We start from the raw sequence: 24,510 nt of genomic DNA, 5'->3' as shown, positions 1-24,510 counted from the left end.
TATCTCAGATAATAAAGTTATTGTAGAGCTGTGAAATCGCTTCGATCATTTGTAATAACCCTGTACCTTCATATCGCAACATTTAAAGGCCAATGCAGGTCTTCAAGGCAGTCTTGCGGTAAGTGCTGTGTCACTGAGTAGTGTGCGCCAGGGAAAACCGGAGTGGTCTATATGATGTAAGTCTCCCAACCACCGGAGCCGACGTTGCTTGAGACTGGCTGTCATACTCGCAGCTTCACACAATTCAGGGCCACTTCATTTGTAACATTGTCCTTCCACGTTACCCCTAATAGACTTCGTAAACACCGTAGACGCGAAGTGTTGAGCTTAGGTCCTGATCCTGGCTCCATAGAAGAGCGTGCACTGCACACATATTGAATAAACGAGTTTTTTTTTATTTTGGTTACTATAATGTTTTTGTCGTCACGTATCCTTGTACGGACCTCACACAAATGTCGACCGCTTTAGAATTTCTAGTGTTTATCTCGTCGTTCAAAGAGAGATTTACGAGACTATAAAGCTAAGGTAGTAGAATTTGTCCATTACATTCAATAAGGAACCATCTAACCTTTTGGCCGGCAAATTCGTGTATCCTTACGCAGTAACCACAACCTTATTTACATTCACATATGTATAAGGATTTTTTTTTCAGCGTCCATTCTGTCGCGAAATTAAAACTGCAGTGAAAATCCGATGAAGCGTTGCGCAGTTTTGTTGCGCAGTGTCTCTAGTATGCCCATCGATCGCATTACGTCACACTTTTCAATTCCGAGTGCACTATGAGCACATAAAGATACCTAGAACACCAGAGCTTCACGCCAGGTGTGAAGTACGTCCTATCATTCGATTACATCAAGTTGAGGGTTCCGCCTGAGTTCACGCAGCACACGTAACGTAACTGTCATGCTTGACGGTAAAGTACGGCAATGGTGCAGGAACTTTGAAGCAGGACGTGCGGAGTTCTTGATGCTACCGGCTAAGGATCTGCTAAAGACACTTTTGGAGTACAACTGCGCGTTGTGGAATCCTTTCCGGATAGGATTAACGGAGTACAACGAGACAATTTAAAGAAGAGCAGCACGTTTTGTGTTGTCGAGAAATACGGGATAGAGAATAACTGACGTGATACATGATTTGGGATGGACATGATTAAATTAAAGGCGTTTGTCGTTGCGGCGGAATGTCACCAGCTTACCCCTCCGAATGCGCAAATATTCTGTTGGCGACGACCTATAAAAGGAGAAACGGTCATCATAATAAAATAAGATACAGGCATTCGTTTTTTCCGCGCGCTGTTCGAGACTGGAATGACAGAAGTAATGTGAAGGTTCTTCGATGAACCCACTGCCAGGCACTTGTGTGTGATTTGCATGTAGATGTATAAGGAAGGAAGCGAGTGTCAACCGATGATCTTTTTCAGCGAGTGAATCACACATTTAGAGAAAATCGGCTATGGAGGGCAATTCAGACCAAGCGAATACGAATGTTACCACCAAGAATTGTCCCTCTTCATGACGATTTTCACTACACTGCAGTTGCAATAAAGACACTCCTGCAGCGTTTTCGATGGGAAGTGTTTGAACACCCATCTTACAGTCTCGATCTGGTCTTCGCCCCCTCTGATTTTCACATCTTTCAACATATATACAGCCAACAAGCTGCAGAAGTTAAATTAAAAAACTCTGATCAGATTTCCATACCACTAAGGGTATCTTGTTCAGAAGGAAGTCACATAAATTATATGACGTTAGAATTGTCATGTAGTATATGTGACTTTCTTCTTAGTGGTATTGGAACATAGTCAAGGTTTTTGTATTAAACTTTTGCAACCGGTTGGCTGCATACCTTACACACTGAAAATTTATTTACAGTTGCAGCTGTCAACCATGTTTGGAATTGTTTCACCTCTTGGTTGACATGAACCGCTGGCTATGAGCACTTCATTTTGGCACAGACAAGGAGCTGCAGACCAGCGTAGAGAATATTGGCTGAAATCACAGACCTTCTACGGCGAGGTTGTAGGAGAGTTGGTGCCACGTTATGAGTAATGACTAATGCATATTCTGAACTGAAGCTTTACTGCTGAATAAATAGTTGTATCCATATAAATATCACCTACCAAATCTGTATGAATCAAATTTCACGTAATTTTCCTGTTTTAGAAAACATTTACTGATCAGTCTAGCATTTGCTAGAACAAAGTGACATAATCAGGGGATGGTATTTGAAGATATGTTAGTGTCTTCAAGACAGGAAAGGAAGTTACAGGAAAGAAAAGGTACAGAAAGATTGATTGGATATAATAGAACTAAACCACACAGTCATTTACTGTGTATGGAAATTAGGTAGTGGATGAAGCCCCCCCTCCCCCGCCCCACCATCTATACAGTTACTGACAATCTGAAATTTTTTCACTGTGTTCATAATACTTTAATTTCTTTCTCTTCGGTTTCTACATCTACATACATACTCCACAAGTACCATACATTGCGTGACAGAGGGTACCCTGTATCAATACCAGCCATTGCTTTCCTGTTCCACTTGCAAACAGAATGACTAAGTCGGAGCAGCGACTACCTTAGAGAAGCAGCTCGAAGGTGTAGGCAAATGTTTCAAATAAATCGCTTTTAATTTGTACTGTTGTTTCCATTTCGCATCCTATTGCACCTTCAAAAAAAAAAAAATAAATAAATAAATAACCCTCACGTAAACAAGCTTGCACGCAATATCGAATTTATCCACACACCCCTGTAGGGCGTCTACATTATGTGCAACATATGCTGCATAGTGAGCGTCTGAAGAGTTATTTACAAGTAAATACTCACAATAATCCTTTATTACGCCGAGCGTGATTAGCCGAGCAGTCTAAGCGCTGCAGTCAAGGCCTGTGCGGCTGGTCCCGGCGGAGGTTCGAGTCCTCCCTCGGGCATGGGTGTGTGTGTTTGTCCTTAGGATAATTTAGGTTAAGTAGTGTGTACGTTTAGGGACTGATGACCTTAACAGTTAAGTCCCATAAGATTTTACACACATTTGAACATTTGAACCTTTATTACAAGTAGCGAGGTTAACAGTTGTAAGTAGGCTGTTTATGTTTTCTTATTGGCAACGTTACGTAGCGGTCTGTGTGAGAATCACTGGCTGTGCTGTGTGCAATCTGTGTCTAGTTTGCATTGTTGTCTGCCATTGTAGTGTTGGGCAGCGGCAGCTGGATGTGAACAGCGCGTAGCGTTGCGCAGTTGGAGGTGAGCCGCCAGCAGTGGTGGATGTGGGGAGAGAGATGGCGGAGTCTTGTAATTTGTCATGAACTGCTATATATATTATGACTATTAAGGTAAATACATTGTTTGTGCTCTATTAAAATCTTTCATTTGCTAACTATGCCTATCAGTAGTTAGTGCCTTCCGTAGTTTGAATCTTTTATTTAGCTGGCAGTAGTGGCGCTCGCTGTATTGCAGTAGTTCCAGTAACGAAGATTTTTGTGAGGTAAGTGATTTGTGAAAGGTATAGGTTAATGTTAGTCAGGGCCATTCTTTCGTAGGGATTTTTTGAAAGTCGGATTGCGTTGCGCTAAAAATATTGTGTGTCAGTTTAAGCACAGTCTTGTATAATTGTTCAAAGGGGACGTTTCACAGTTTCCGTTAGCCATGGCATGTAAATAGATACCCACGTTTGTTTCGCCAAAAGCAAATATATATATATATCAAACAAGCTAGGGGTCAGTACGCTGTCTTCACGAAATTCCCTTTGCGCTACAAAAGGATCAGACATCGCTCCGCAAAATACCACGGCGCCTTCTATAGTGTTGTGAAAAACTCTGATCACACATAGCAGTCTTGCAAGACACCCTGCCTTCTCTAGTAAGGTATAAACCCCTCCCTCTTAAGTGCGTAAAGTAGATTATTTAAGTTCATACAAGCAATCAAGAATGGGGTCTTCTGCGAGTTGCATCTTTCTTGAATTTCCGGAAGTGTGAAGATCAAATCAAGAGTAGATTGCTGAGTTGGGAACTCATATTAAGACATCAGGTATGGAAGATGTCCCAGGAGCAATGGAGCAATGGTCAATATTCAGGAATATGGCAGGAACGATCATAAGCAAAAATGTCTAGTAAACAAGATCTCCAAAATGCATATCTTAAGAGCTATAAGATCTCCTTCATCTTCAGTACAGAAGCAAATCTCTTCTACCGCAAGGTCTTTGCTTTCCATATTTTAGGAGGTTGTAATGTGGGCCAACCAAGACAAAACTGCCCACCAGTAAGTAGCGAAGTGCATCCTTTAAGAGCTGTGAATACTTCGCTGCTCGGAAACACACATCTTCTACTATGTTGTCTTAACTCCCAACGTAAGGATTTTATAGTCCATGCTTATTAGACTTTTTTGCCTCAACGTTCCTGTTATATCCATGAATATTGACCACTCCTCTTGGGACACACAGCATATTATACTTGTCAAGTAAATTTATTTATATGTTCACCGCCTTTACTCGTAATCATTTGCAACTCGAGAAAACTAGCTCGTGTTATACTTTGTAGAGCACATCATTTTCTGAACCTCCAGCCGAGTGCCACGACAAATAATTCCTACGCTAATCCGGCTTTCCAAGTGTACAAACTGCTACGTCAGTAAATAGTACTTAAGCGTAGGTAACCGTTCCGGAGAAAGAGTGTTTAAAGACCGATTCAGTGGCGGTCGTTAGGCGGAATAATTTATTTCGCAGACGAGTTGCGGTTGCGGAGAACTTGGCCGAGGGGGATGCGCTGGGGGATGGTAGTGGGCGGTAATGGAGGAGGCCGGGTCGATGGTCGTGGCGTCGTCGATGCGACAGTCGACCGCCGAGGATGTCGCCGTGAGAGGGTCAGCGCAGCTCCGACCTGTCCGAACGGCCTGCTAAACTGCCACCTAATTGCTGTCGAATGAATGGGTTACCGCCGCCTCAGGCGCAACGTGCCCTGCTGCCGGCAAGCGGGGTAGCAGCGATCCTGTTGCAGCAACGCTCCAACCGTTCTCTAGCCTGAATTAGGATAACTCGCAGTCGTTTAAGGGAGACGGTGGGATGATCGCACCATTTTATGGGGGCGAAATACAGTGCTTCTCATTAGAAGTGCAAAATCATGACTGGGTGTTGCTTCATTTTGGCCGGAACGTTGTGTGTGTGTGTGTGTGTGTGTGTGTGTGTGTGAGTGTGTGTGTACCCAAGATAAACTGAGCTTCATTCCGAAACTGTGATCGGTACAGATGGCCCTTTGTTTAGGACTGCCAGCAACTTCAGCGATCTGGTAGCATGGTGACGTCCTGTGTTACATGTGTCAATCTCTGTGAACATATAAAAGGGAATATCCCGACTGCTTGACTCACTCACTGATCCTCCATTTCCCAGGCCAAACCGATGAGGATTGAAATTTGGAGAGGGTGTTGATCTTATACTCTAGACGTCGTTTAAGAAATGATTTTTCGAATTTCCACACCTAAGGGGATGATATAGGGGATGAACAGATTTTCGAAAATATGTCACTAGTGAGGGTATTTTGAAACTACATTTACGAAACTTCGTGTTTGGTTTCTCGGTCAGAAATAAAGAAATGCCTGTTTTTAGCATCTTTCGAGATTTCATCGCTATGAGGGTGAAATAGTGGGTGAAAGTTATTTCGAAAATAACTCATTATTAAAGAACTACTGAATTATTTTTATAGTTACATCTATTAAATTGGTATTTGACGTTTCAGTTAAAAATAAAAAAAAGGTCTGTATGTCTCTTTTTTTCTATATTTTAGAAAATTAAACCCCTATGGGGTGAAATATTTTTATGAAATATTTCATTTTGTAAGGATTTTTAATGCTAAACCTATGAAAATTTGAATCTGGCTTATCGATGAGAAATAAAAAAAATATGTGTTTCACTGTTTTTGTAAATTCAAGTCCTATAGAGGTGTAAAAGGCGATGCACATTTTTATGGAAGTATTTCATTACAGATGCATTTCTGATGCTAAATATATGAAAATTGGTATCTGGTCTAAACACGCATTTCATAGTTTCTGGAAATTAAACCGCTAAGGGGTTGAAATAGGGCTATAGGGATTCATTGACTCATCATTGTCGAACCTGAACCATTAAGCACAGAAACTTTAAATTTGGAGAAGGTATGGATCTTGTGCTGTAGGCGTCTATTAAGAAAGGGATTGTTGGAAATTTCATCATGCAAGGAAATTTGAAGCTAAATCTATGGAAGTTTGTATTTGGCTTCGGGGAAATTCAGCCCCTAAAATGGTGAAATAGGGGATAAAAATTTTTAACAAAATATTTCGTCGTATCAAAAAATTTTTTAAGTTGAATCTATGAAATTTCATATTTCACTTCTCGCACGGCTTTAAAGGAATAAGTGTTACGGGCTGAAAGTTTGTGTGGAAATTACACCACAAGAAAGCAAAAGGCGTGATTAACAAGAACGCTGGACTTTTGTTCTGAAGTACATTCGGAGAAAACCATGCTTCTATCCCGCTAAGTTAGTGAGAAACAAGAACGTAAGAAGTGCTTAAAAATCATGAGTGTCTGTATAATGTGCTTTCACGAAATATTTTTTCTTCCAGGTCATTATTTATGCCTTAGCTGCTGGTCTAATACAAAGCGCTCGCGCGATTAAAAGTTTGCTACCTTTCCAGCCGATACGTAAATATTGTTACTCTCACGTCCCATTGGTGTGTGGTGGCGAGGAGGGGGGGAGGGGAGGGGGTGGGGGAGTTGAAAACGTGCGATTCTGCACCTAAAATTTGAGAATAAATACTGCAGCAGGCAAGAAGCTTCCAATACTGCATGGTGTAGTACGTGTTTATACAATATATTCAGATTATTATCACTCACAGAAACTATGAAACCCCGAGTATTGGGCTCAAATCGTATTATTTTCCCGGACACATACAGTCCCTCGACGGTTTCTCATTGTTCTCAATACAAAAAGTATTAAAAATATGCGCATAGGAGACCATCTAAGAGGTCATCGATGGGTTTTTAATACAAAACTAACAAAACTACCAACACGCCAATCCTCATTTACTGAATTTTAACTCAGATTTCTTAAATTATGTTTACAATCTAAGACAAAGGAAACGACACACCGCGAGAATACTAATGGACAGAATCTATAGGTTTGATGTACTTGGACTAACAAATGATTATAATGTAAGAAAAATTTGATAATTCAAAAGAAAAGGCTTCACAAATTTGGCAAGTCAATAACACGTTTCTCCACCTCAGGCCCTCACGCAACAATCACTTAATTGGCTTGGCAATGATTGATTTGTGCGATGTACTCCGATGTCATGCCAAATTCTGCCCAATTGGCGCGTTAGATCGTGAGATCCCTGAAATGGTTGGAGGGCCCTTTCCATAATGCTCCAAACATTCTCAACTGGGATGCGATCCGGTGACCTTCTTGCCGAAGGTAGGATTAGGCAAGCAACGAAGACAAGCCGTAGAACCTCTCGCCGTGTGGGAATGGGCATTACATTGCTGAATTGTAAGCTCAAGATGGCTTGTCTTGAAGGGCAACAAAACCGGACGTAGAACAGCGACTATGAACCTCTGCACTGAAAGGGTGCAACGGGTGACAAGCAAGTGAAATATCACCCGAGGCCATCACTCCTGGTTGCTGGGCTGTATGGACAGCTACAGTCAGCCTGGTATCCCACCGTCTGTGATGGGCGTCTCTAGAGACGTCCTCGACCTGGAATCTCATTGACTGGAAAAGGCTTGTCTTCAGTGATGAGTCCCGCTGCTAATTGAGCTGTGATGGCCAGCCAGAAATGTAATACATACTATGGTATGTGAGAACATGTAAGTCTCACAAAATCAGTACAGTTGTTTGTCTATTTTTGTACGTAATCCCCACAGGCTTATATGAATGTGTCCCATCTTCTTGAGAGTCTTGTAATGCCTTTAGCTAAGAACTCTTTTCCTCGATCTCGAAGCAAATTTTGTGCTATTCTCATTACCATTCCGTTGCCGTTCAGCTTGCTGCCACGCATGACTTCTTTGATCGGACGAAACAGATACACATCGAAATTGGCAAGGTCAGTGTCCTACGAAGGACCAAGCAACTTTGCCATCAGCTTCCACAGTCGTTCGTGCCGAGCGTTGTTTTATAAAAGTGGCAAGCATTTCCTCTAAAAATTAATACATTTCCTCTTCAGTGAAGCCTCAGTGATGATAGTTTTTGAGGGTGTAATTATAAATCAATACAATGTACAAGCAAAGAAATGATTCCTGACTTAAATGAAGTTACAAACGCTCTCTTGCTTAGAAGTACTTCTGATTTCTTGGGTTATTGCATTTATATCGTCAGTTGATACACTAGTCTAGGTTTGGTTGAATTACTAACGAGTAATAACAGCACCGTTATTGCACAATGTGGTGAAACTGTAAAGAGATCCCCGACCGTATGAAGAGTGAAAAACTGAAGAAGGTCGAGAACGTAACGGCGGAAAGATGTTGCTGTAACACAAGACAGGTCACGTAATGAGGATCAGAACATTCCAAGAATTACATCGTGCAAAAGCCAAGTAATATCGCAAATTACTACAAGAATATAAACTAATAAGCCAAAACATTATGTCCACACACTTAATAGCTTGTCTTGAACGATTCTGCGTATCAGGGATCCAACAGTTTTTTAGTAGGTTTGTTAAGGTATTGGAATTAGAGTTCTACGTACAGATCATGTAATTCGCTCAAATAACGGGACGCTGATTTGTGTACTCAGTGATGGCGCCAGATAGTGACGCAGATGGGTTCCATAGGATTTGCATCAGGCGAATTTGGTCGCCGAGATATCAAGGACAATTCGCAATAATGCTCCTCAAAGCACTGTAGCACGCTTCTGGCTCACAGACGCGGACATTTATACTGCTGAAAGATGACATCGCCATCGGTGAACGCATCAAGCATGAAGGGATGCATATGGTTCGCAGCTGTCCGCGTATCTTTGATTCTTACTACAGGTCCCATGGAAGCGCAAGAGAATGTCTCCAATAGCATAATACTGCTCCGATCACCTTGCGCCCGTGTCGCGCTGCACGCTTCGAACACCTTCACGTGGATGACGGCGATCGGGAAAAGACTATCGATCTAGTGTAGCAAAAATGTGGTACACGCGAATAGCTGACAGGTTTCCATTGATTGACTTTCGAATCCTGATAATCCCGTGCCCCCTGCAATAGTAACTGATGATGTCGTTGATTCAATGTGTGAACACCAGGAGTGGTCTACTGCGGACTCCACGTTCAAAAGTGTTCGACGAACAGAGTGCTAAGAAACACTTGAACGTCCACCCTAACTGTCCTCTTTCCTATTTTACAGGGCTGACAAGCCGTCGAAATCCCCGTTCTGGGAGGCGTCGTGGACGTCGAACCATTTAGCGCTTAGTGGTAGTTTGACTGTCCTTCTGCCTCTTCTCGTAGATACTCACGACAGTAGCACGTGAACATTCTACCAGCTTTGCCGTTTCCGAGATACTGAGTCACAGATTCTGCGTAATAATAATTTGCCCTTTGTCGAAGTCACTCATCTCAGTGTGACTCCCCATTTGCAGCCCATATTTTCGCTAGGGTGAGCCCCCGTTCGTGTCTTGCTCCGCTTACATACTTTTGTTACCGCGTCACATGCCCACAGCGCCACCAGGCGGCATCCAACGCCGCTGTGGGCGATGGTGATAACTTTTCGGCTTATCAGTGTAGGAGGTGTAAGCAGGAGCGATTGCCAGTTGCGAAGATACACAATGGCTAGGAGCAGGCTACAAAATGTTATTAGAAGGGTTTTAGCCGTTTTTTGGACGTTGCACGCTTCCGTGCATACGTTCACCACGAAAAATATAGCAGCAAAAACGCAGATTTAAGTTCACGATCAGTCTGGTGCACCGCTGACCTTCAACCGTGAAAATTTACTTTCAAAATCTTTTCTTAAAGAATTTACTTTATTTACTAGCGATTCATCAAGAACATTAGCACACTATGTGAGCGTGGAAGTAGTTGCCAAAGAGTAACTGATGGAAACAATTAAATTTCAACCAATGGAAATATTTAATCATAAAAGCCTTTTCTAAAACAGATTTAAAATTTATAAGCAGAAAAGCTCCCTCGAAATATCGAGTTACAATTTAACAAATGTGAATTTTATTCCTAAGAGCTTTTTGAAAACAGTTTTAAAATTATAAACAGAAAAGCACCCTCGAAATATCAAATTACAATTATTCAGAGGCAGAATAGAATTTTTTTGTTACAGCAGGAGCCTTCGGACTGAGGACCTTGTCGCTCCCTTTCAACATGGCCGTAGTCACGACCGCTCACAACAACCTCTGAAAGACTACACTGGAGCAAATCTGCAACACACCAGATTACTTTAAACTAAAAATTTTAACAACTCACACAAACACATTAACTATGCACCCCGTAAGAGGGATGTAAATGGTACAAACACTCACACTAAGAACTTATTTTCCACCAAAAGAGCAATTTGTTTTTAAAAAGGCTCTTACGGTGGAAGGGTGGCGAATTTATAAAAATGACTATTTTACTAAAACCCATGAAATTCAAACTTACATAAAGAGTAGAATATGCTCTACATTACACATATACTGCCTCGCAAGATGATAGGCAAGATAAAAACATATTTCAAGAATTCGGCCCTTACCTTAATACTATAAACTCGTTAACACCGAATCCGACAAACATGACAGAGGCCGCTAATAACGTATGGCAGATTGACGGTGGGAGGTGGGTGGGGGGGTTACTAAACAACCCAACCCGCAGATTGCTCTAAACCTCCCCAATTCCACAAGGGAAAAACGGACCACCCAATTCACAATAACCACCTTCCCGCGGGTTGGCAAACGGAGAAGAATGGTTGGACATCCCCCAAAACAAAGAGGGTGACCTCACCAAGAAAACAAGTAGAATTTAACACGTAAACGAAACAACATATCTCCAATCACTTAACTTCTAATGAACTGCGATTGCTGCGAAGACCTGGCGCAGCACCCGCAACACTTTCCCGAACCGTCCGCTGGCAGCCGCTTCAACGGACGCAGGAAGGCGCGCCGATCTCCCGTCGCACGGCGTCGCAGCTCGCCCCGGCCAACCCGATGTTGTGGTTTCGCTCGTGTTGCTCTCGTGTGAACCGCGAAGCCACTACCCCTTTCTATACACCGCTGCCCACTGGACTCACGTGGCGACCGCACATGCGCCGACGCTCAAGGCGGACGTCATCTCGTGTCTCAAAAAGTGCGCGAGCAACCAACGGACCGATCCAACCGCTAATGAGCGTTGCCCGAGGAACTCGAGCAGACTGGCGGCCTAAAGCGCAGACTCAGATGCAGGAACTCAGCCCCGACCAGGCGATCACTAGCTGAGTTCTGTTAGTGGCGGAGTGGCAAGACTCTCATTTCCTGGCTTAAAGTTTGGTCCAAACGACAGATATAGTCGCACTCCGACGACAGACAGACACTGACTGCCCCACACTGAGCCGACTGACCAACTGACTAGCCTCGACTGACCGACTCTCCTCTACAGAGCTCATAGCGCCCCTTAAATGCACGTGAACAGGCAACCTTTCCGCTTTCCCACCAGAGGGAGACACCAAAGCTGCGATTACCACAGCGGAGCCACTGCCAGAAACGGAGGGCGACTGCTTCACACAACGCGCTGCGGCGCGCTCTTCAAAACAGAAAATTTTTTACCACGGCTAAACCTTCTCTGCATGATAACGTTCATCAATGAGACACCCGCCTCGTACACGAAAAAGCGAGGCGTCTTGTAGACAGGCGTATCCCAAAATTTTTGCCAAGCACGGTGCAGAAAAGACTGATAAGGAAGCGTGTTTCATGCACAAGAAGGCGCCTTCTGAAAGAGACATCATATTAGTGCGCAGAATGTTTGTGGAATTCCTCTCAGTAAAACACTGTATTTTGAACCTCTTCACACAGAAAAGACATGTAACTATGTATAAATAAAGTTCCAGTCCTTTTTTTTTAATACATCTTTTCTTTGCTATTCCTTCTCTTTTCATAAATAGTCTTTCTTAATTCATGTTACTCACTACACACTTCTAGAAGTTCTAGAGGGGAATTAATAGATTAAATTTTACGTAATAACCCATGTTCGACATGGTTCGTTTCCATGTCATAGGGAAATCATGAGATTCCCAGTCACGTTCCAGATGTTAATACACTCCTGGAAATGGAAAAAAGAACACATTGACACTGGTGTGTCAGACCGTCCATACTTGCTCCGGACACTGCGAGAGGGCTGTACAAGCAATGATCACACGCACGGCACAGCGGACACACCAGGAACCGCGGTGTTGGCCGTCGAATGGCGCTAGCTGCGCAGCATTTGTGCACCGCCGCCGTCAGTGTCAGCCAGTTTGCCGTGGCATACGAAGCTCCATCGCAGTCTTTTACACTGGTAGCATGCCGCGACAGCGTGGACGTGAACCGTATGTGCAGTTGACGGACTTTGAGCGAGGGCGTATAGTGGGCATGCGGGAGGCCGGGTGGACGTACCGCCGAATTGCTCAACACGTGGGGCGTGAGGTCTCCACAGTACATCGATGTTGTCGCCAGTGGTCGGCGGAAGGTGCACGTGCCCGTCGACCTGGGACCGGACCGCAGCGACGCACGGATGCACGCCAAGACGGTAGGATCCTACGCAGTGCCGTAGGGGACCGCACCGCCACTTCCCAGCAAATTAGGGACACTGTTGCTCCTGTGGTATCGGCGAGGACCATTCGCAACCGTCTCCATGACGCTGGGCTACGGTCCCGCACACCGTTAGGCCGTCTTCCGCTCACGCCCCAACATCGTGCAGCCCGCCTCCAGTGGTGTCGCGACAGGCGTGAATGGAGGGACGAATGGAGACGTGTCGTCTTCAGCGATGAGAGTCGCTTCTGCCTTGGTGCCAATGATGGTCGTATGCGTGTTTGGCGCCGTGCAGGTGAGCGCCACAATCAGGACTGCATACGACCGAGGCACACAGGGCCAACACCCGGCATCATGGTGTGGGGAGCGATCTCCTACACTGGCCGTACACCACTGGTGATCGTCGAGGGGACACTGAATAGTGCACGGTACATCCAAACCGTCATCGAACCCATCGTTCTACCATTCCTAGACCAGCAAGGGAACTTGCTGTTCCAACAGGACAATGCACGTCCGCATGTATCCCGTGCCACCCAACGTGCTCTAGAAGGTGTAAGTCAACTACCCTGGCCAGCAAGATCTCCGGATCTGTCCCCCATTGAGCATGTTTGGGACTGGATGAAGCGTCGTCTCACGCGGTCTGCACGTCCAGCACGAACGCTGGTCCAACTGAGGCGCCAGGTGGAAATGGCATGGCAAGCCGTTCCACAGGACTACATCCAGCATCTCTACGATCGTCTCTAAGGGAGAATAGCAGCCTGCATTGCTGCGAAAGGTGGATATACACTGTACTAGTGCCGACATTGTGCATGCTCTGTTGCCTGTGTCTATGTGCCTGTGGTTCTGTCAGTGTGATAATGTGATGTATCTGACCCCAGGAATGTGTCAATAAAGTTTCCCCTTCCTGGGACAATGAATTCACGGTGTTCTTATTTCAATTTCCAGGAGTGTATATGCCGCAGCGAAGAAAAAACACTAGTACGCCTGGAAAGAAGTCTGTTTCAACGCGATGACGGCATGCACTGATCGGCCAAAACATTATGACGACTGCCCAACGCAACGTAGGATGCCGCTTGGTGGAGCTGCTGGTACATGATGCGGCAACAAAAGTGTGTAACCGGAGTAGATACGGACGGGAGGTCACCCTAGCGAAGATATGGACTGCAGATGGGGAAACCCATTGAGGTAAATGACTTTGACTAAGGGCAGATTGTTATTACGCAGAACCTGTGAACGAGTATCTCGAAAAACTGCCAAGATGGTCAAATGTTCATGTGCAAATGTCGTGAGAATCTAAAGGGAGAAGTAGAAGTACAGCGAATACTACAGTTAGGCGCTAAACAGTTTGACGTCCACGACTCTTCACAGAATGTGAGGTTCTCTAAAATAGGAAGGAACACAGTGCTGTCCATCGTACACTGTTGAACATGGCGCTCCGGAGCAAACCTCTCCTACGGTTCACGTGTTGACCCAGCGACATCGTCAATTACGATTACCATGGAGATTCGACCGTCGATCAATGGAAACGTGTCGGCTCTTCGGGGAATGGCATTTTTTCTACAGTAAGTCGACGGTAGTCTCCACGAATGATGTCATCGAGGTGAACGGCGGCCCGAAACGTGTATCCCGCCATGGACGCAGCCTGGTGGGAGCAGTATTATGCTATGAGAGACATTCGTCTGCTCTTGCATGCAGCCTGTGGAAGTAATCGAAACCACGGTGACTGGTGCAAACTGCCTGCATCCCTTGATACCTTATGTCTTCCCCGACGGCGATGTCATCTTCTAACAACACAACTGTCTTGGTGTCAGAGCCACAACCGAGCCACAGTGGTTTGAGGTGCGTTATCGTGAACTCGTGTTGATGTCTCGGTGACAAAATTCGCTTGATGTAAATCCTATGGAATCTTTCTGCGTCGTTACTGGTCGTCATCGCCGAACAGCCAAATCAGCAGCCCATTATTACGCGAACTGCATCACCTGTGCGAAGACATCTAAGCCACGTACCGCTACAAAACTACCAACAAACTGTCGGATTCCTGATACGAGGAATCAGTGACGTATTTCGTTCCAAAGACAGACAAACAAGATAATAAGTGGATGTCATAATGTTTTCGCTTTAATGCTACCTGGGGGATAGTTGATGTAGTGATAGTGGTTTCGTCTGTCATGTGATAGCATAGTGGCATAGCAACCAGACCGACATCTACATATACCCTTTAATAGAGAATGATCACAGCCAGAATCCTCAGTGTGCTGCAACGAGTGAAGGAAGCAGGCCACCATGACTCGGAGATGCACTCGTGTTCCAACAGCCAACTGAGTGAGTTTGAAAGGGATCGCATTGTGGCCTTCCTAGGACAGGATAGTCCTTTCCGAGAGTATCCACACAAGTTGGAGTTGCTCCGTCAGTTGTGCAATGACACTGGTATCAGTGGCCACGTGAACATTCTCACACCTGTAGAGAAGGTTCTGGACGTCCATGCAGTACAGATGCCCTCCATGATTGTCGTATTGTAAGGACAGCAGTAGCAGAGATCATAGCACAGAAAGAGGGCTTGTGAGCCTAGGCGAGTTAACGTGAACTGTTGAAGGATTGGTACACCGGGTGTTTCAGCTATGAAAGCAGATTGTACCTGCACACATGTGATAGTCATTTGTGAGTACAACGTAGCCCCAGTGAAGGCTGCCTGATAGGGTGCACTCGTCCAAGACACTGAGTCCGTCCCAGGCCTTATGATCCTGGTGTGATAAGCTACAACTCTAGTTCACCTTTGGTCATTCTGGACGGGTCGCTAATAAGCCTTCTTTGGCCATTCTTGCTACAGGAAGGTGATTTGTAGATCCAACACGATAATGCTTCCCAGTAAACTCCTCTTGAAATTCACGTGCTCTTCAAGACGTGCAACAAACTACGTAATTATGTCCAATCGAGCACGTTTGGGACATGACGGGACCAGATGTGACTCGTGCTACTCGTCAGCCAGCAACTCCTACAGAAAAAGTGACAGGTCAAGCAGGTGCAGCATAATGTACCCCAGACAGTATTCGCCATTTGTATGATTGACTGGATGCCAGAGTCAGTGCCTACAACGCAGGCCGTGAAGACTACACCACGTAGTTACATGAGTGTTTCAGCATGGGCCCATTCCTGGCACCTAAGACCCACTGGTGTTATTGATGGGTAAAGATAATCATTTCATGCACTGATGTAACAAAAATATTGAATGAACTGGAAGCTTCTAAAAGAGTGTACTAATATTTATCCCGGCAGTCTATATATGAAGTCGCCTGCTCTCTTCCGCCTGTATATTATGGCTAACGTCAGTAACTACCGTAGGGATTTTGATCAGGTTCTGACTAATAGATACACTGATTCACGAAGAAGGTTTGTGCATATAGTTTTAAATATTTCTCAAAAATGGTTCAAATGGCTCTGAGCACTATGGGACTCAACTACAGAGGTCATCAGTCCCCTAGATCTTAGAACCACTTAAACCTAACTAACCTAAGGATATCACATACATCCATGCCTGAGGCAGGATTCGAACCTGCGACCGTAGCGGTCTCGCGGTTCCAGGCTGTAGCGCCTAGAACCGCACGGCCACTCCGGCCGGCAAAAATATTTCTCCGGTATAACTCTAGCCAGCACAAGCCTATCGAGACAGCAGCAATGTTTGACAAAGTACGGTACTAGGCCTAGTGTTGTGGCGGTATTGTGCCAGCCTAGAAAGTGGCAAGTCGCAGGATCAAATACCGGCTGGATCTTTTTCTTCATATTACCTTTTAACCCAAAACTCTACCATCTGGTGAGTAAGATGTATGAGACAGGCGAAATACCCTCAGACTTCAAGAAGAATATAATAATTCCAATCCCAAAGAAAACAGGTGTTGACAGATGTGAAAATTACAGAACTATCAGTTTAATAAGTCACAGATGCAAAATACTAACGCGAATTCTTTACAGACGAATGGAAAAACTGATAGAAGCCGACCTCGGGGAAGATCAGTTTGGATTCTGTAGAAATGTTGGAACACGTGAGGCAATACTGACCCTATGACTTATCTTAGAAGAAGGATTAAGGAAAGGCAAACCTACGTTTCTAGCATTTGTAGACTTAGAGAAATGTGGTGTCACCGCCAGACACCACACTTGCTAGGTGGTAGCCTTTAAATCGGCCGTGGTCCGTTAGTATACGTCGGACCCGCGTGTCGCCACTGTCAGTGATTGCAGACCGAGCGCCGCCACACGGCAGATCTAGAGAGATTTAAGGATTTAAGTTTAGTATTACATTCACTACGTACTTTATTTGCTACTATACATTCCCTTAACTGTTCCCGACCTCACGCCAGTCTGCGTGTAATTGAACGCGTGCATTTCGGCCTCCTCTAGCAACACGGTGTTGGCTCTACTGCCAACACTTCATATGGGGACGAAGATTTAACGGTCGTATTGCTCTAATTTACTTGTGTCATGGCTTCGCCACAATCTCCAGATGTTCTGTCCGAATTTTATCGCTTGCAGAATCAGCAGACGCAGGCGTTATTGGATGCCCTTGGACAGCTTGTCCAGGGTCAATGTGCAATGCAAAACGGTGCGGCAGCCGCCGCTTCACCGCTACAGCAGCCACAACATGCAGTTGCACCACCTTTTCGTCCTTTTGATGCGGCACTGGAAAGCTGGACGGAGTGGTCAAGCCAATTTGGATTCCATCTCGCCGCCTACAGAATTCAAGGTAATGAGCGGCAGCCTCACTTATTGTCGTGTGTCGGCGTCCAGACGTACCGAGTGATAGTGAAATTATTTCCCCGACGTGACGTAGCAACTCTGTCCTACGACGAAATTTTGTCTGCATTAGATGCATATTTCAAGGAATCAGTCAATGTAGTTGCAAAAAGGTATACGTTCTTTCGTACAAAACATACGGCTGGTCAAACTAATAGGGAGTGAGTTGCAACTTTGCAAGGCCTTACTAGGGATTGTGCTTTTGAGTGTGAATGTGGACTCCCTTATTCAGATACTATGGTGCGTGATGCAATTGCACAGAACGTTTCTGATGTTCGTATAAGGGAACAGATTTTGAAACTAGTCAATCCCTCCCTTCAACAAGTGATGGACATATTGGATAGGCAAGACACACTTTACTTTGCTCAGGAATCATTTGAAACTTCGCCAGCCATGTGTCACATTAACTGGCCCGCCGGGCGAGCTGCACGGAACGGTAAACAGCCCTCGCGCCCATCCGCGCAGCTGCCGCCAAGCTCTCCGCTAAGTGTGCCGCGCAAGCACGCAAATGCAGTGAAATCATGCCCGCGGTGTGCTACTAGACATTCGCGTGAGAATTGCCTGTCACACCACGCTATTTGCTTTTTCTGTAATAGAAAAGGACATGTTCGAAGTGTTTGCCAGAAAAAGCTCAGAACGGACACTCACAACCATTCCAGGCCCTTTGCTTCGCGCCGGAATTGGAATCGAACCACAAATACTCAGGCTCGTGAACCTTTGCCCATGGACATTCATGCAGTTCATTCCACTCCGCCCAGTGCCACTCTCTCTAACAGTGACTGTGTTCGTCCCACAAATAGTGTGCGTCGACATCGCAAGAAATCCCGTCAAGTCACAAGTGATTCTGTACCAGTGTCTGTTCACGTTGCACGAGACAGTCGCTCTTGTCGTCCGCAGGACAATAAACTTTTTGTGGACTTGGACATTAATGGCAACGTGGTCCCATTCCAGCTCGATACCAGAGCTGCAGTTTCATTGATCAATAAAGACACGTACAAACAACTGGGCACACCTCCGTTGCATGCTGCAAATGTTACATTAAATAGTTATTCCGGTCAGAATATCCCTGTGTTAGGACAGTGCAGCCTTCTTGCAACATACAAGGGAGAAACAAAACTTGTGTCTTTTTACGTCCTTCGTTCTTCTTCTGCTGTGAACTTGTTTGGTTTAGATTTATTTCAGTTGTTTAACTTGTCTATAGTAAATCAGGTCCTATCAGTGAACCAGACTGTGCCTTCCGCCAGTGTTTCTCGTCTATGTGAAGAATTTGCAGACATTTTTGCACCGGGCCTTGGTTGCGCTAAGAACTATAAAGCACATTTGGAACTGAAAGTCAACGCGCAACCGAAATTTTTCCGAGCTCGCAATGTTCCCCACGCATTGCGTGATGAGGTCGCAAGAACCTTACACGATTTGGAATCACAAGGTGTACTTGAACGTGTGCAGGCTTCTCTCAGGGTATCACCCTTAGTAATTTTGCCAAAACCTTCCGGAAAATTGAGACTTTGTGTGGACTTCAAGGCTACGGTGAATCCACAACTAGTGATCGCAACTTTTCCTTTACCCTGCCCAGAAGACCATTTGACAAACTGTGCCCGGGTAAATATTTTTCGAAGTTGGACCTAGCAGATGCGTACTTGCAAATACCAGTGGACGAAGAATCCCAGCGCGTTTTGGTGGTTAACACGCACCTTCGTTTGTATCGATTCAAAAGACTGCCATTCGGGTGTGCATCCGCCCCTGCGTTGTTTCAGCAGAATCTGCAAACTGTCTGTGCGTCGGTCCCTACTGCAGCAAACTATCTGGACGATATTGTGATCTCCGGAAAGACGGAAGAAGAACATTTAGCCAATCTCAGAACATTATTTCAGGTCTTGCGACAAAATGGTCTTCGCTTGCGTAAGAACAAATGTGTGTTTTTTGCTCGTGACTTACCCTATTTGGGACATGTAATCAATGCACAAGGCATACATCCCAGTCCGGAGCACCTCCGTGCCATACAAGACTTGCCTTCGCCGCAGAATTTGAAGCAGCTACAGAGTGTGCTGGGAAAAATAAATTATTATAACAACTATGTGCGCCACGCCTCTTCCATTTCAGCTCCGCTTCATCGCTTACGCCGTAAAGGTGTTCCGTTCGTCTGGACGACGGAATGAGAACGCGCCTTTCGCCAGTTGAAATCGGCTTTGCTTTCAAATACTTGCCTTACGCCATTCGATCCCCAGAAACCCCTTTTGTTGATGGTAGATGCCTCGGATTTCGGGATCGGTGCTGTGCTTGCGCACAAAGATGGGTCGCATGATCGCCCTATTGCCTTTGCGTCCAAATTGCTCTCGTTTGCGGAAAGAAATTATTCACAGATCGAGAAAGAAGCTTTGGCTCTCGTCTTTGGTGTTACTAAGTTTCATGATTTCTTGTATGGTCGTCACTTTACCATCTTCACGGACCACAAACCTTTGACATCGCTTTTTCATCCAAACAAGCCTGTACCTCCACGTACAGCACAGAAATTCATTCGCTGGTCTATTTTCCTCTCGCAGTACCACTACGATACCTTGTATCGGTCCACTGCTAAGCACGGAAACGCCGATGCGTTGTCCCGTTTGCCTGTTGCTGAGGATAGAGCATTCGATTCTTCCGAACTTGTTTGCATGTTCATTGATGCGGAAACAGATGACGTGGTCGAATCGTTTCCGATTGATTTTCGTCGTGTAGCTACGGCCACAGCTGCTGACCCTGTCCTTGCTACCGTTTTGCGTTTTGTTGCTACTCAATGGCCCTTGTCAAAGTCACGGATCGAGGATCCGTTGGTTCGCCGATTTTTTGCTCACAAGGAGAGACTTTTTGTACGACGTGGTGTTTTGCTGTTGCGTTCGGATAATAATCAGTCCAGGGTCGTGGTCCCACGTTCATTACAGTCCTCTGTCTTACAGCTTCTCCACCAAGGACATTGGGGTATAGTGCGAACGAAACTACTTGCTCGTCAGCACTTTACTTGGTTCGGAATCGATCCTGCGATTACGAATATGTGCACTTCTTGCATGGCGTGTGCCGAACAACAATCCACACCACAGCAGAAATTCTTTGCATGGCCAAAAGCCACTTCCTCTTGGCAACGCTTACACATCGATTTTGCTGGTCCATTCTGGAATGCTCGATGGTTGGTTGTGGTCGATTCATTCAGTAATTTTCCTTTTGTTGTCCGGATGTCTTCCACGACGTCATCTGCCACCATCCAAGCGTTGTCTGCTATTTTTTGCATAGAAGGTCTTCCACAGACCATTGTTTCCGACAATGGCCCACAATTCATGTCCGCAGAATTTCAGTCATTCTGCAAGGCCAATGGTATTCAACATCTGACATCCGCGCCGTTTTCGCCTCAGTCAAACGGTGCCGCTGAACGATTGGTCCGGACTTTCAAGTCACAGATGTTGAAGTTGAAAGAGTCGCATTCTCGGGAGGACGCGTTATTGCTCTTTTTGTCCTCGTATCGCTCTCAGCCCAGAGATGGTCGCTCGCCGGCTGAGTTTCTCCACGGTTGTCCTCATCGAACCTTGATGTCTTTGCTGCATCCGCCAAATCAGGTTCCTGTGCAGCGGCAGACGCCTGCTTTTGCTCCAGGCGACGTTGTATACTATCGCAACTATCGAGGTTCACAGCGTTGGCTCGCAGGGCGGATTCTACGCTGCCTCGGCCGCGCTGTGTATTTGGTTTTAGGGGCCTCTGGTGAGGTGCGTCGGCATCTCAATCAGCTGCGCCTCTGTCGTCGCACGGGTTCTGCCGCTCCCCGTCTGCTTTCAGCGACGGTGCCGTCCGGTCAGCGCCCTGGGGACCCATCTACTGGCTCGCCTCAGCCCCAGGTGTTACCGACGCTGCCTTCCATTTTGCTCCATGGCGACGCGCCGCCGCCGCCGCCGCCGCCGCCGCCTGTTCTCCCGCCGGCGACGCCCGCAATGGACGATTCGCTGCAGCCGCCAAGCGCCCTCCTGGGTCACGCGCCGCCGTTCGCTTCCCGTGACCAGCTGTCCTCCGACATGGACTTCTTGCCCGCTCCGGACCAGATGTCGTCTTCGCCCGTCGGCTGCCCCGCCCCGATGGAGGTCGAATGTTCGGCCCCTCCTGTCTCTTTACGGGCGCATACACCGCATGTTGGCGTGCACCCTGGACTAGGTTTTCAGGTGTTTCCTAGCTCCCCTCGGACCGAATGGCCGGGTGCGGGTGGCACAGCCTCGCCTTTTGTTAGGCTCCCCACCTCGTCGCATACGTCAACATGGGGTCCTCCCCACGGTGGGCGGAAGCCTTATAACACAACCGTACGCCGATTTGCGGGGGAGGAATGTGGTGTCACCGCCAGACACCACATTTGCTAGGTGGTAGCCTTTAAATCGGCCGCGGTCCGTTAGTATACGTCGGACCCGCGTGTCGCCACTGTCAGTGATTGCAGACCGAGCGCCGCCACACGGCAGGTCTAGAGAGACTTACTAGCACTCGCCCCAGTTGTACAGTCGACGTTCATAGCAATGGTTCACTGACAATTACGTTCTCATTTGCCGAGACGATAGTTAGCATAGCCTTCAGCTACGTCATTTGCTACGACCGAGCAAGGCGCCATAGCATTTGATAATTAATATTGTGAAGCATGTACAGTAACGAGAGATGTTCTACAATTGTGGATTAAAGTTAAGTATTACATCCACTACGTACTTTATTTGCTACTATACATTCCCTTAACTGTTCCAGACCTCACGCTAGTCTGCGTGTAATTAAACGCGTGCATTTCAGCCTCCTCTAGCAACACGGTGTTGGCTCTTCTGCCAACACTTCGAGAAAGCTTTTGACAATGTTGATTGGAATACTCTCTTTCAAATTCTGAACGTGGCAGGGGTAAAACACAGAGATCGAAAGGATATTTACAATTTGTACATTAAGCAGATGGCAGTTATAAGAGTAGAGGGGTATGAAAGGGAAGCAGTGGTTGGGAAGGGAGTGAGAAGGGGTTGTAGCCTATCCCCGATGTTATTCAATCTGTATATTGAGCAAACAATAAAGGAAACAAAAGGAAAGTTCGGAGTAGGTATTAAAATCCACGGAGAAGAAATAAAAACTTTGAGGTTCGCCGATGACATTGTAATTCTGTCAGAGACAGCAAAGGACCTGGAAGAGCAGTTGAATGGAATGGATAGTGTCTTGAAAGGAGGGTATAAGATGAACATCAACAAAAGCAAAACGAGGATAATGGAATGTAGTCGAATTAAGTCGGGTGATGGTGAGGGAATTATATTAGGAAATGAGGCACTTAAAGTAGTGAAGGGGTTTTGCTATTTGGAGAGCAAAATAACTGATGATGGTCGAAGTAGAGAGGATATAAAATGTAGACTGGCAATGGCAAGGAAAGCGTTTCTTAAGAAGAGAAATTTGTTAACGTCGAGTATAGATTTAAGCGTCAGGAAGTCGTTTCTCAAAGTATTTGTATGGAGTGTAGCCATATATGAAAGTGAAACGTGGACGATAAATAGCTTAGACAAGAAGAGAATAGAAGCTTTCGAAATGTGGTGCTACAGAAGAATGCTGAAGATTAGATGGGTAGATCACATAACTAATGAAGAGGTATTGAATAGAATTGGGGAGAGGAGGAGCTTGTGGCAAAACTTGACTAGAAGAAGGGATCGGTTGGTAGGACATGTTCTGAGACATCGAGGGATCACCAATTTAGTATTGGAGGGCAGCGTGGAGGGTAAAAATCGTAGAGGGAGACCAAGAGATGGATACACTAAGCAGATTCAGAAGGATATAGGTTGCAGTAGGTACTGGGAGATGAAGCAGCTTGCACAGGATAGAGTAGCATGGAGAGCTGCAACAAACCAGTCTCAGGACTGAAGACCACAACAACAACAACCTTTTAACCTAGCGTTCCCCTTTCATTGCTGTGGAGATTCACGGGAAATGAAATTTAGTTTGGGTTTCACATTACACTGTTGGTCCCCGTTCCCCTGTCAGATAACTGGTTAGGGACACTGAAGTCGCCTAAATAACGTCCAGTTAATTGCAGTCCTTTCAGAACACTTGCTCAGTAAAAATGTAGACTAGTCCAAAATCAGTGGTTTTTATACTTTTACGGAGAAAGTAAAACGTCTTCCTAAAACCTATTCCTGTGTTGGATACAGTTTTGCTTCTTTTATACGAAGGAAGCTTTCAGCATGACTCAACTTACAACTTCCTCCTCTCCTTGAATCGCACATAAGATTAGGGGTCCTAATTTCACCAGTGTTCCTAATTTTGTGTGGTAGGACGACAAAGTCTTCCATAAAGTGACCAAGAATTGCAGCAATGAGTCTCAACAGTGAATAGTGCATACTAAGATTCACAACAGAATTGCCATCATGGGCTGCTTACTTATATCACGCGTGGCTTTTTCCCTTCTTTTTATTTTATTTTCTTTATTGTCTTCACAGCTGATCCACAAAGCTCGTTCACGACACCTGATATGCTATACATCCAAATATATATGCAATCTCACACACACACACACACACACACACACACACACACACACACACAGCTACACCCACGATTCGCATAGAATCATTGCGTTGGTAGTAAAGAGATTAATATAGCACATCATCATGTACTCTCATATCTGTCATGAGAAGTCACTCGAAAAGCTAATAGGTACGCATACGATAACTTGTGCTACCTAATATGTTATAAACCGCCGCCGTAAAAATAGTATTTTCCCGAGACTCATACCTCGGTATCTATCGGTGATAGAAAGATAGGATCAAGTGTTTTGGATAGGAACTATGTGTATACCAAACAGAAGGATCGTCTTAGTGTAACCATTCAACAGTACAAGGTCAGAGTTTGAATATTACTCACTTCCTCCAGCTTAGGAAAATGGAGCAAATCGGATTGTTCGTGGCCCACGATGCGCCTTAAGGAGCTTATGGAGACACCAAATAGTTTATGTGAGATTGCTAAGGAAACCCCAAACCATGTTTTCTGAGTATCAAGACCGCAGATTCCTAGACGGCTATGGAAGG

The sequence above is a fragment of the Schistocerca piceifrons genome, chromosome 8 (genome assembly GCF_021461385.2).
Source record: "Schistocerca piceifrons isolate TAMUIC-IGC-003096 chromosome 8, iqSchPice1.1, whole genome shotgun sequence".
Taxonomy (NCBI): domain Eukaryota; kingdom Metazoa; phylum Arthropoda; class Insecta; order Orthoptera; family Acrididae; genus Schistocerca; species Schistocerca piceifrons.
The sequence above is the reverse complement of the archived record's forward strand: the minus strand, read 5'-3'. Positions refer to the sequence as shown.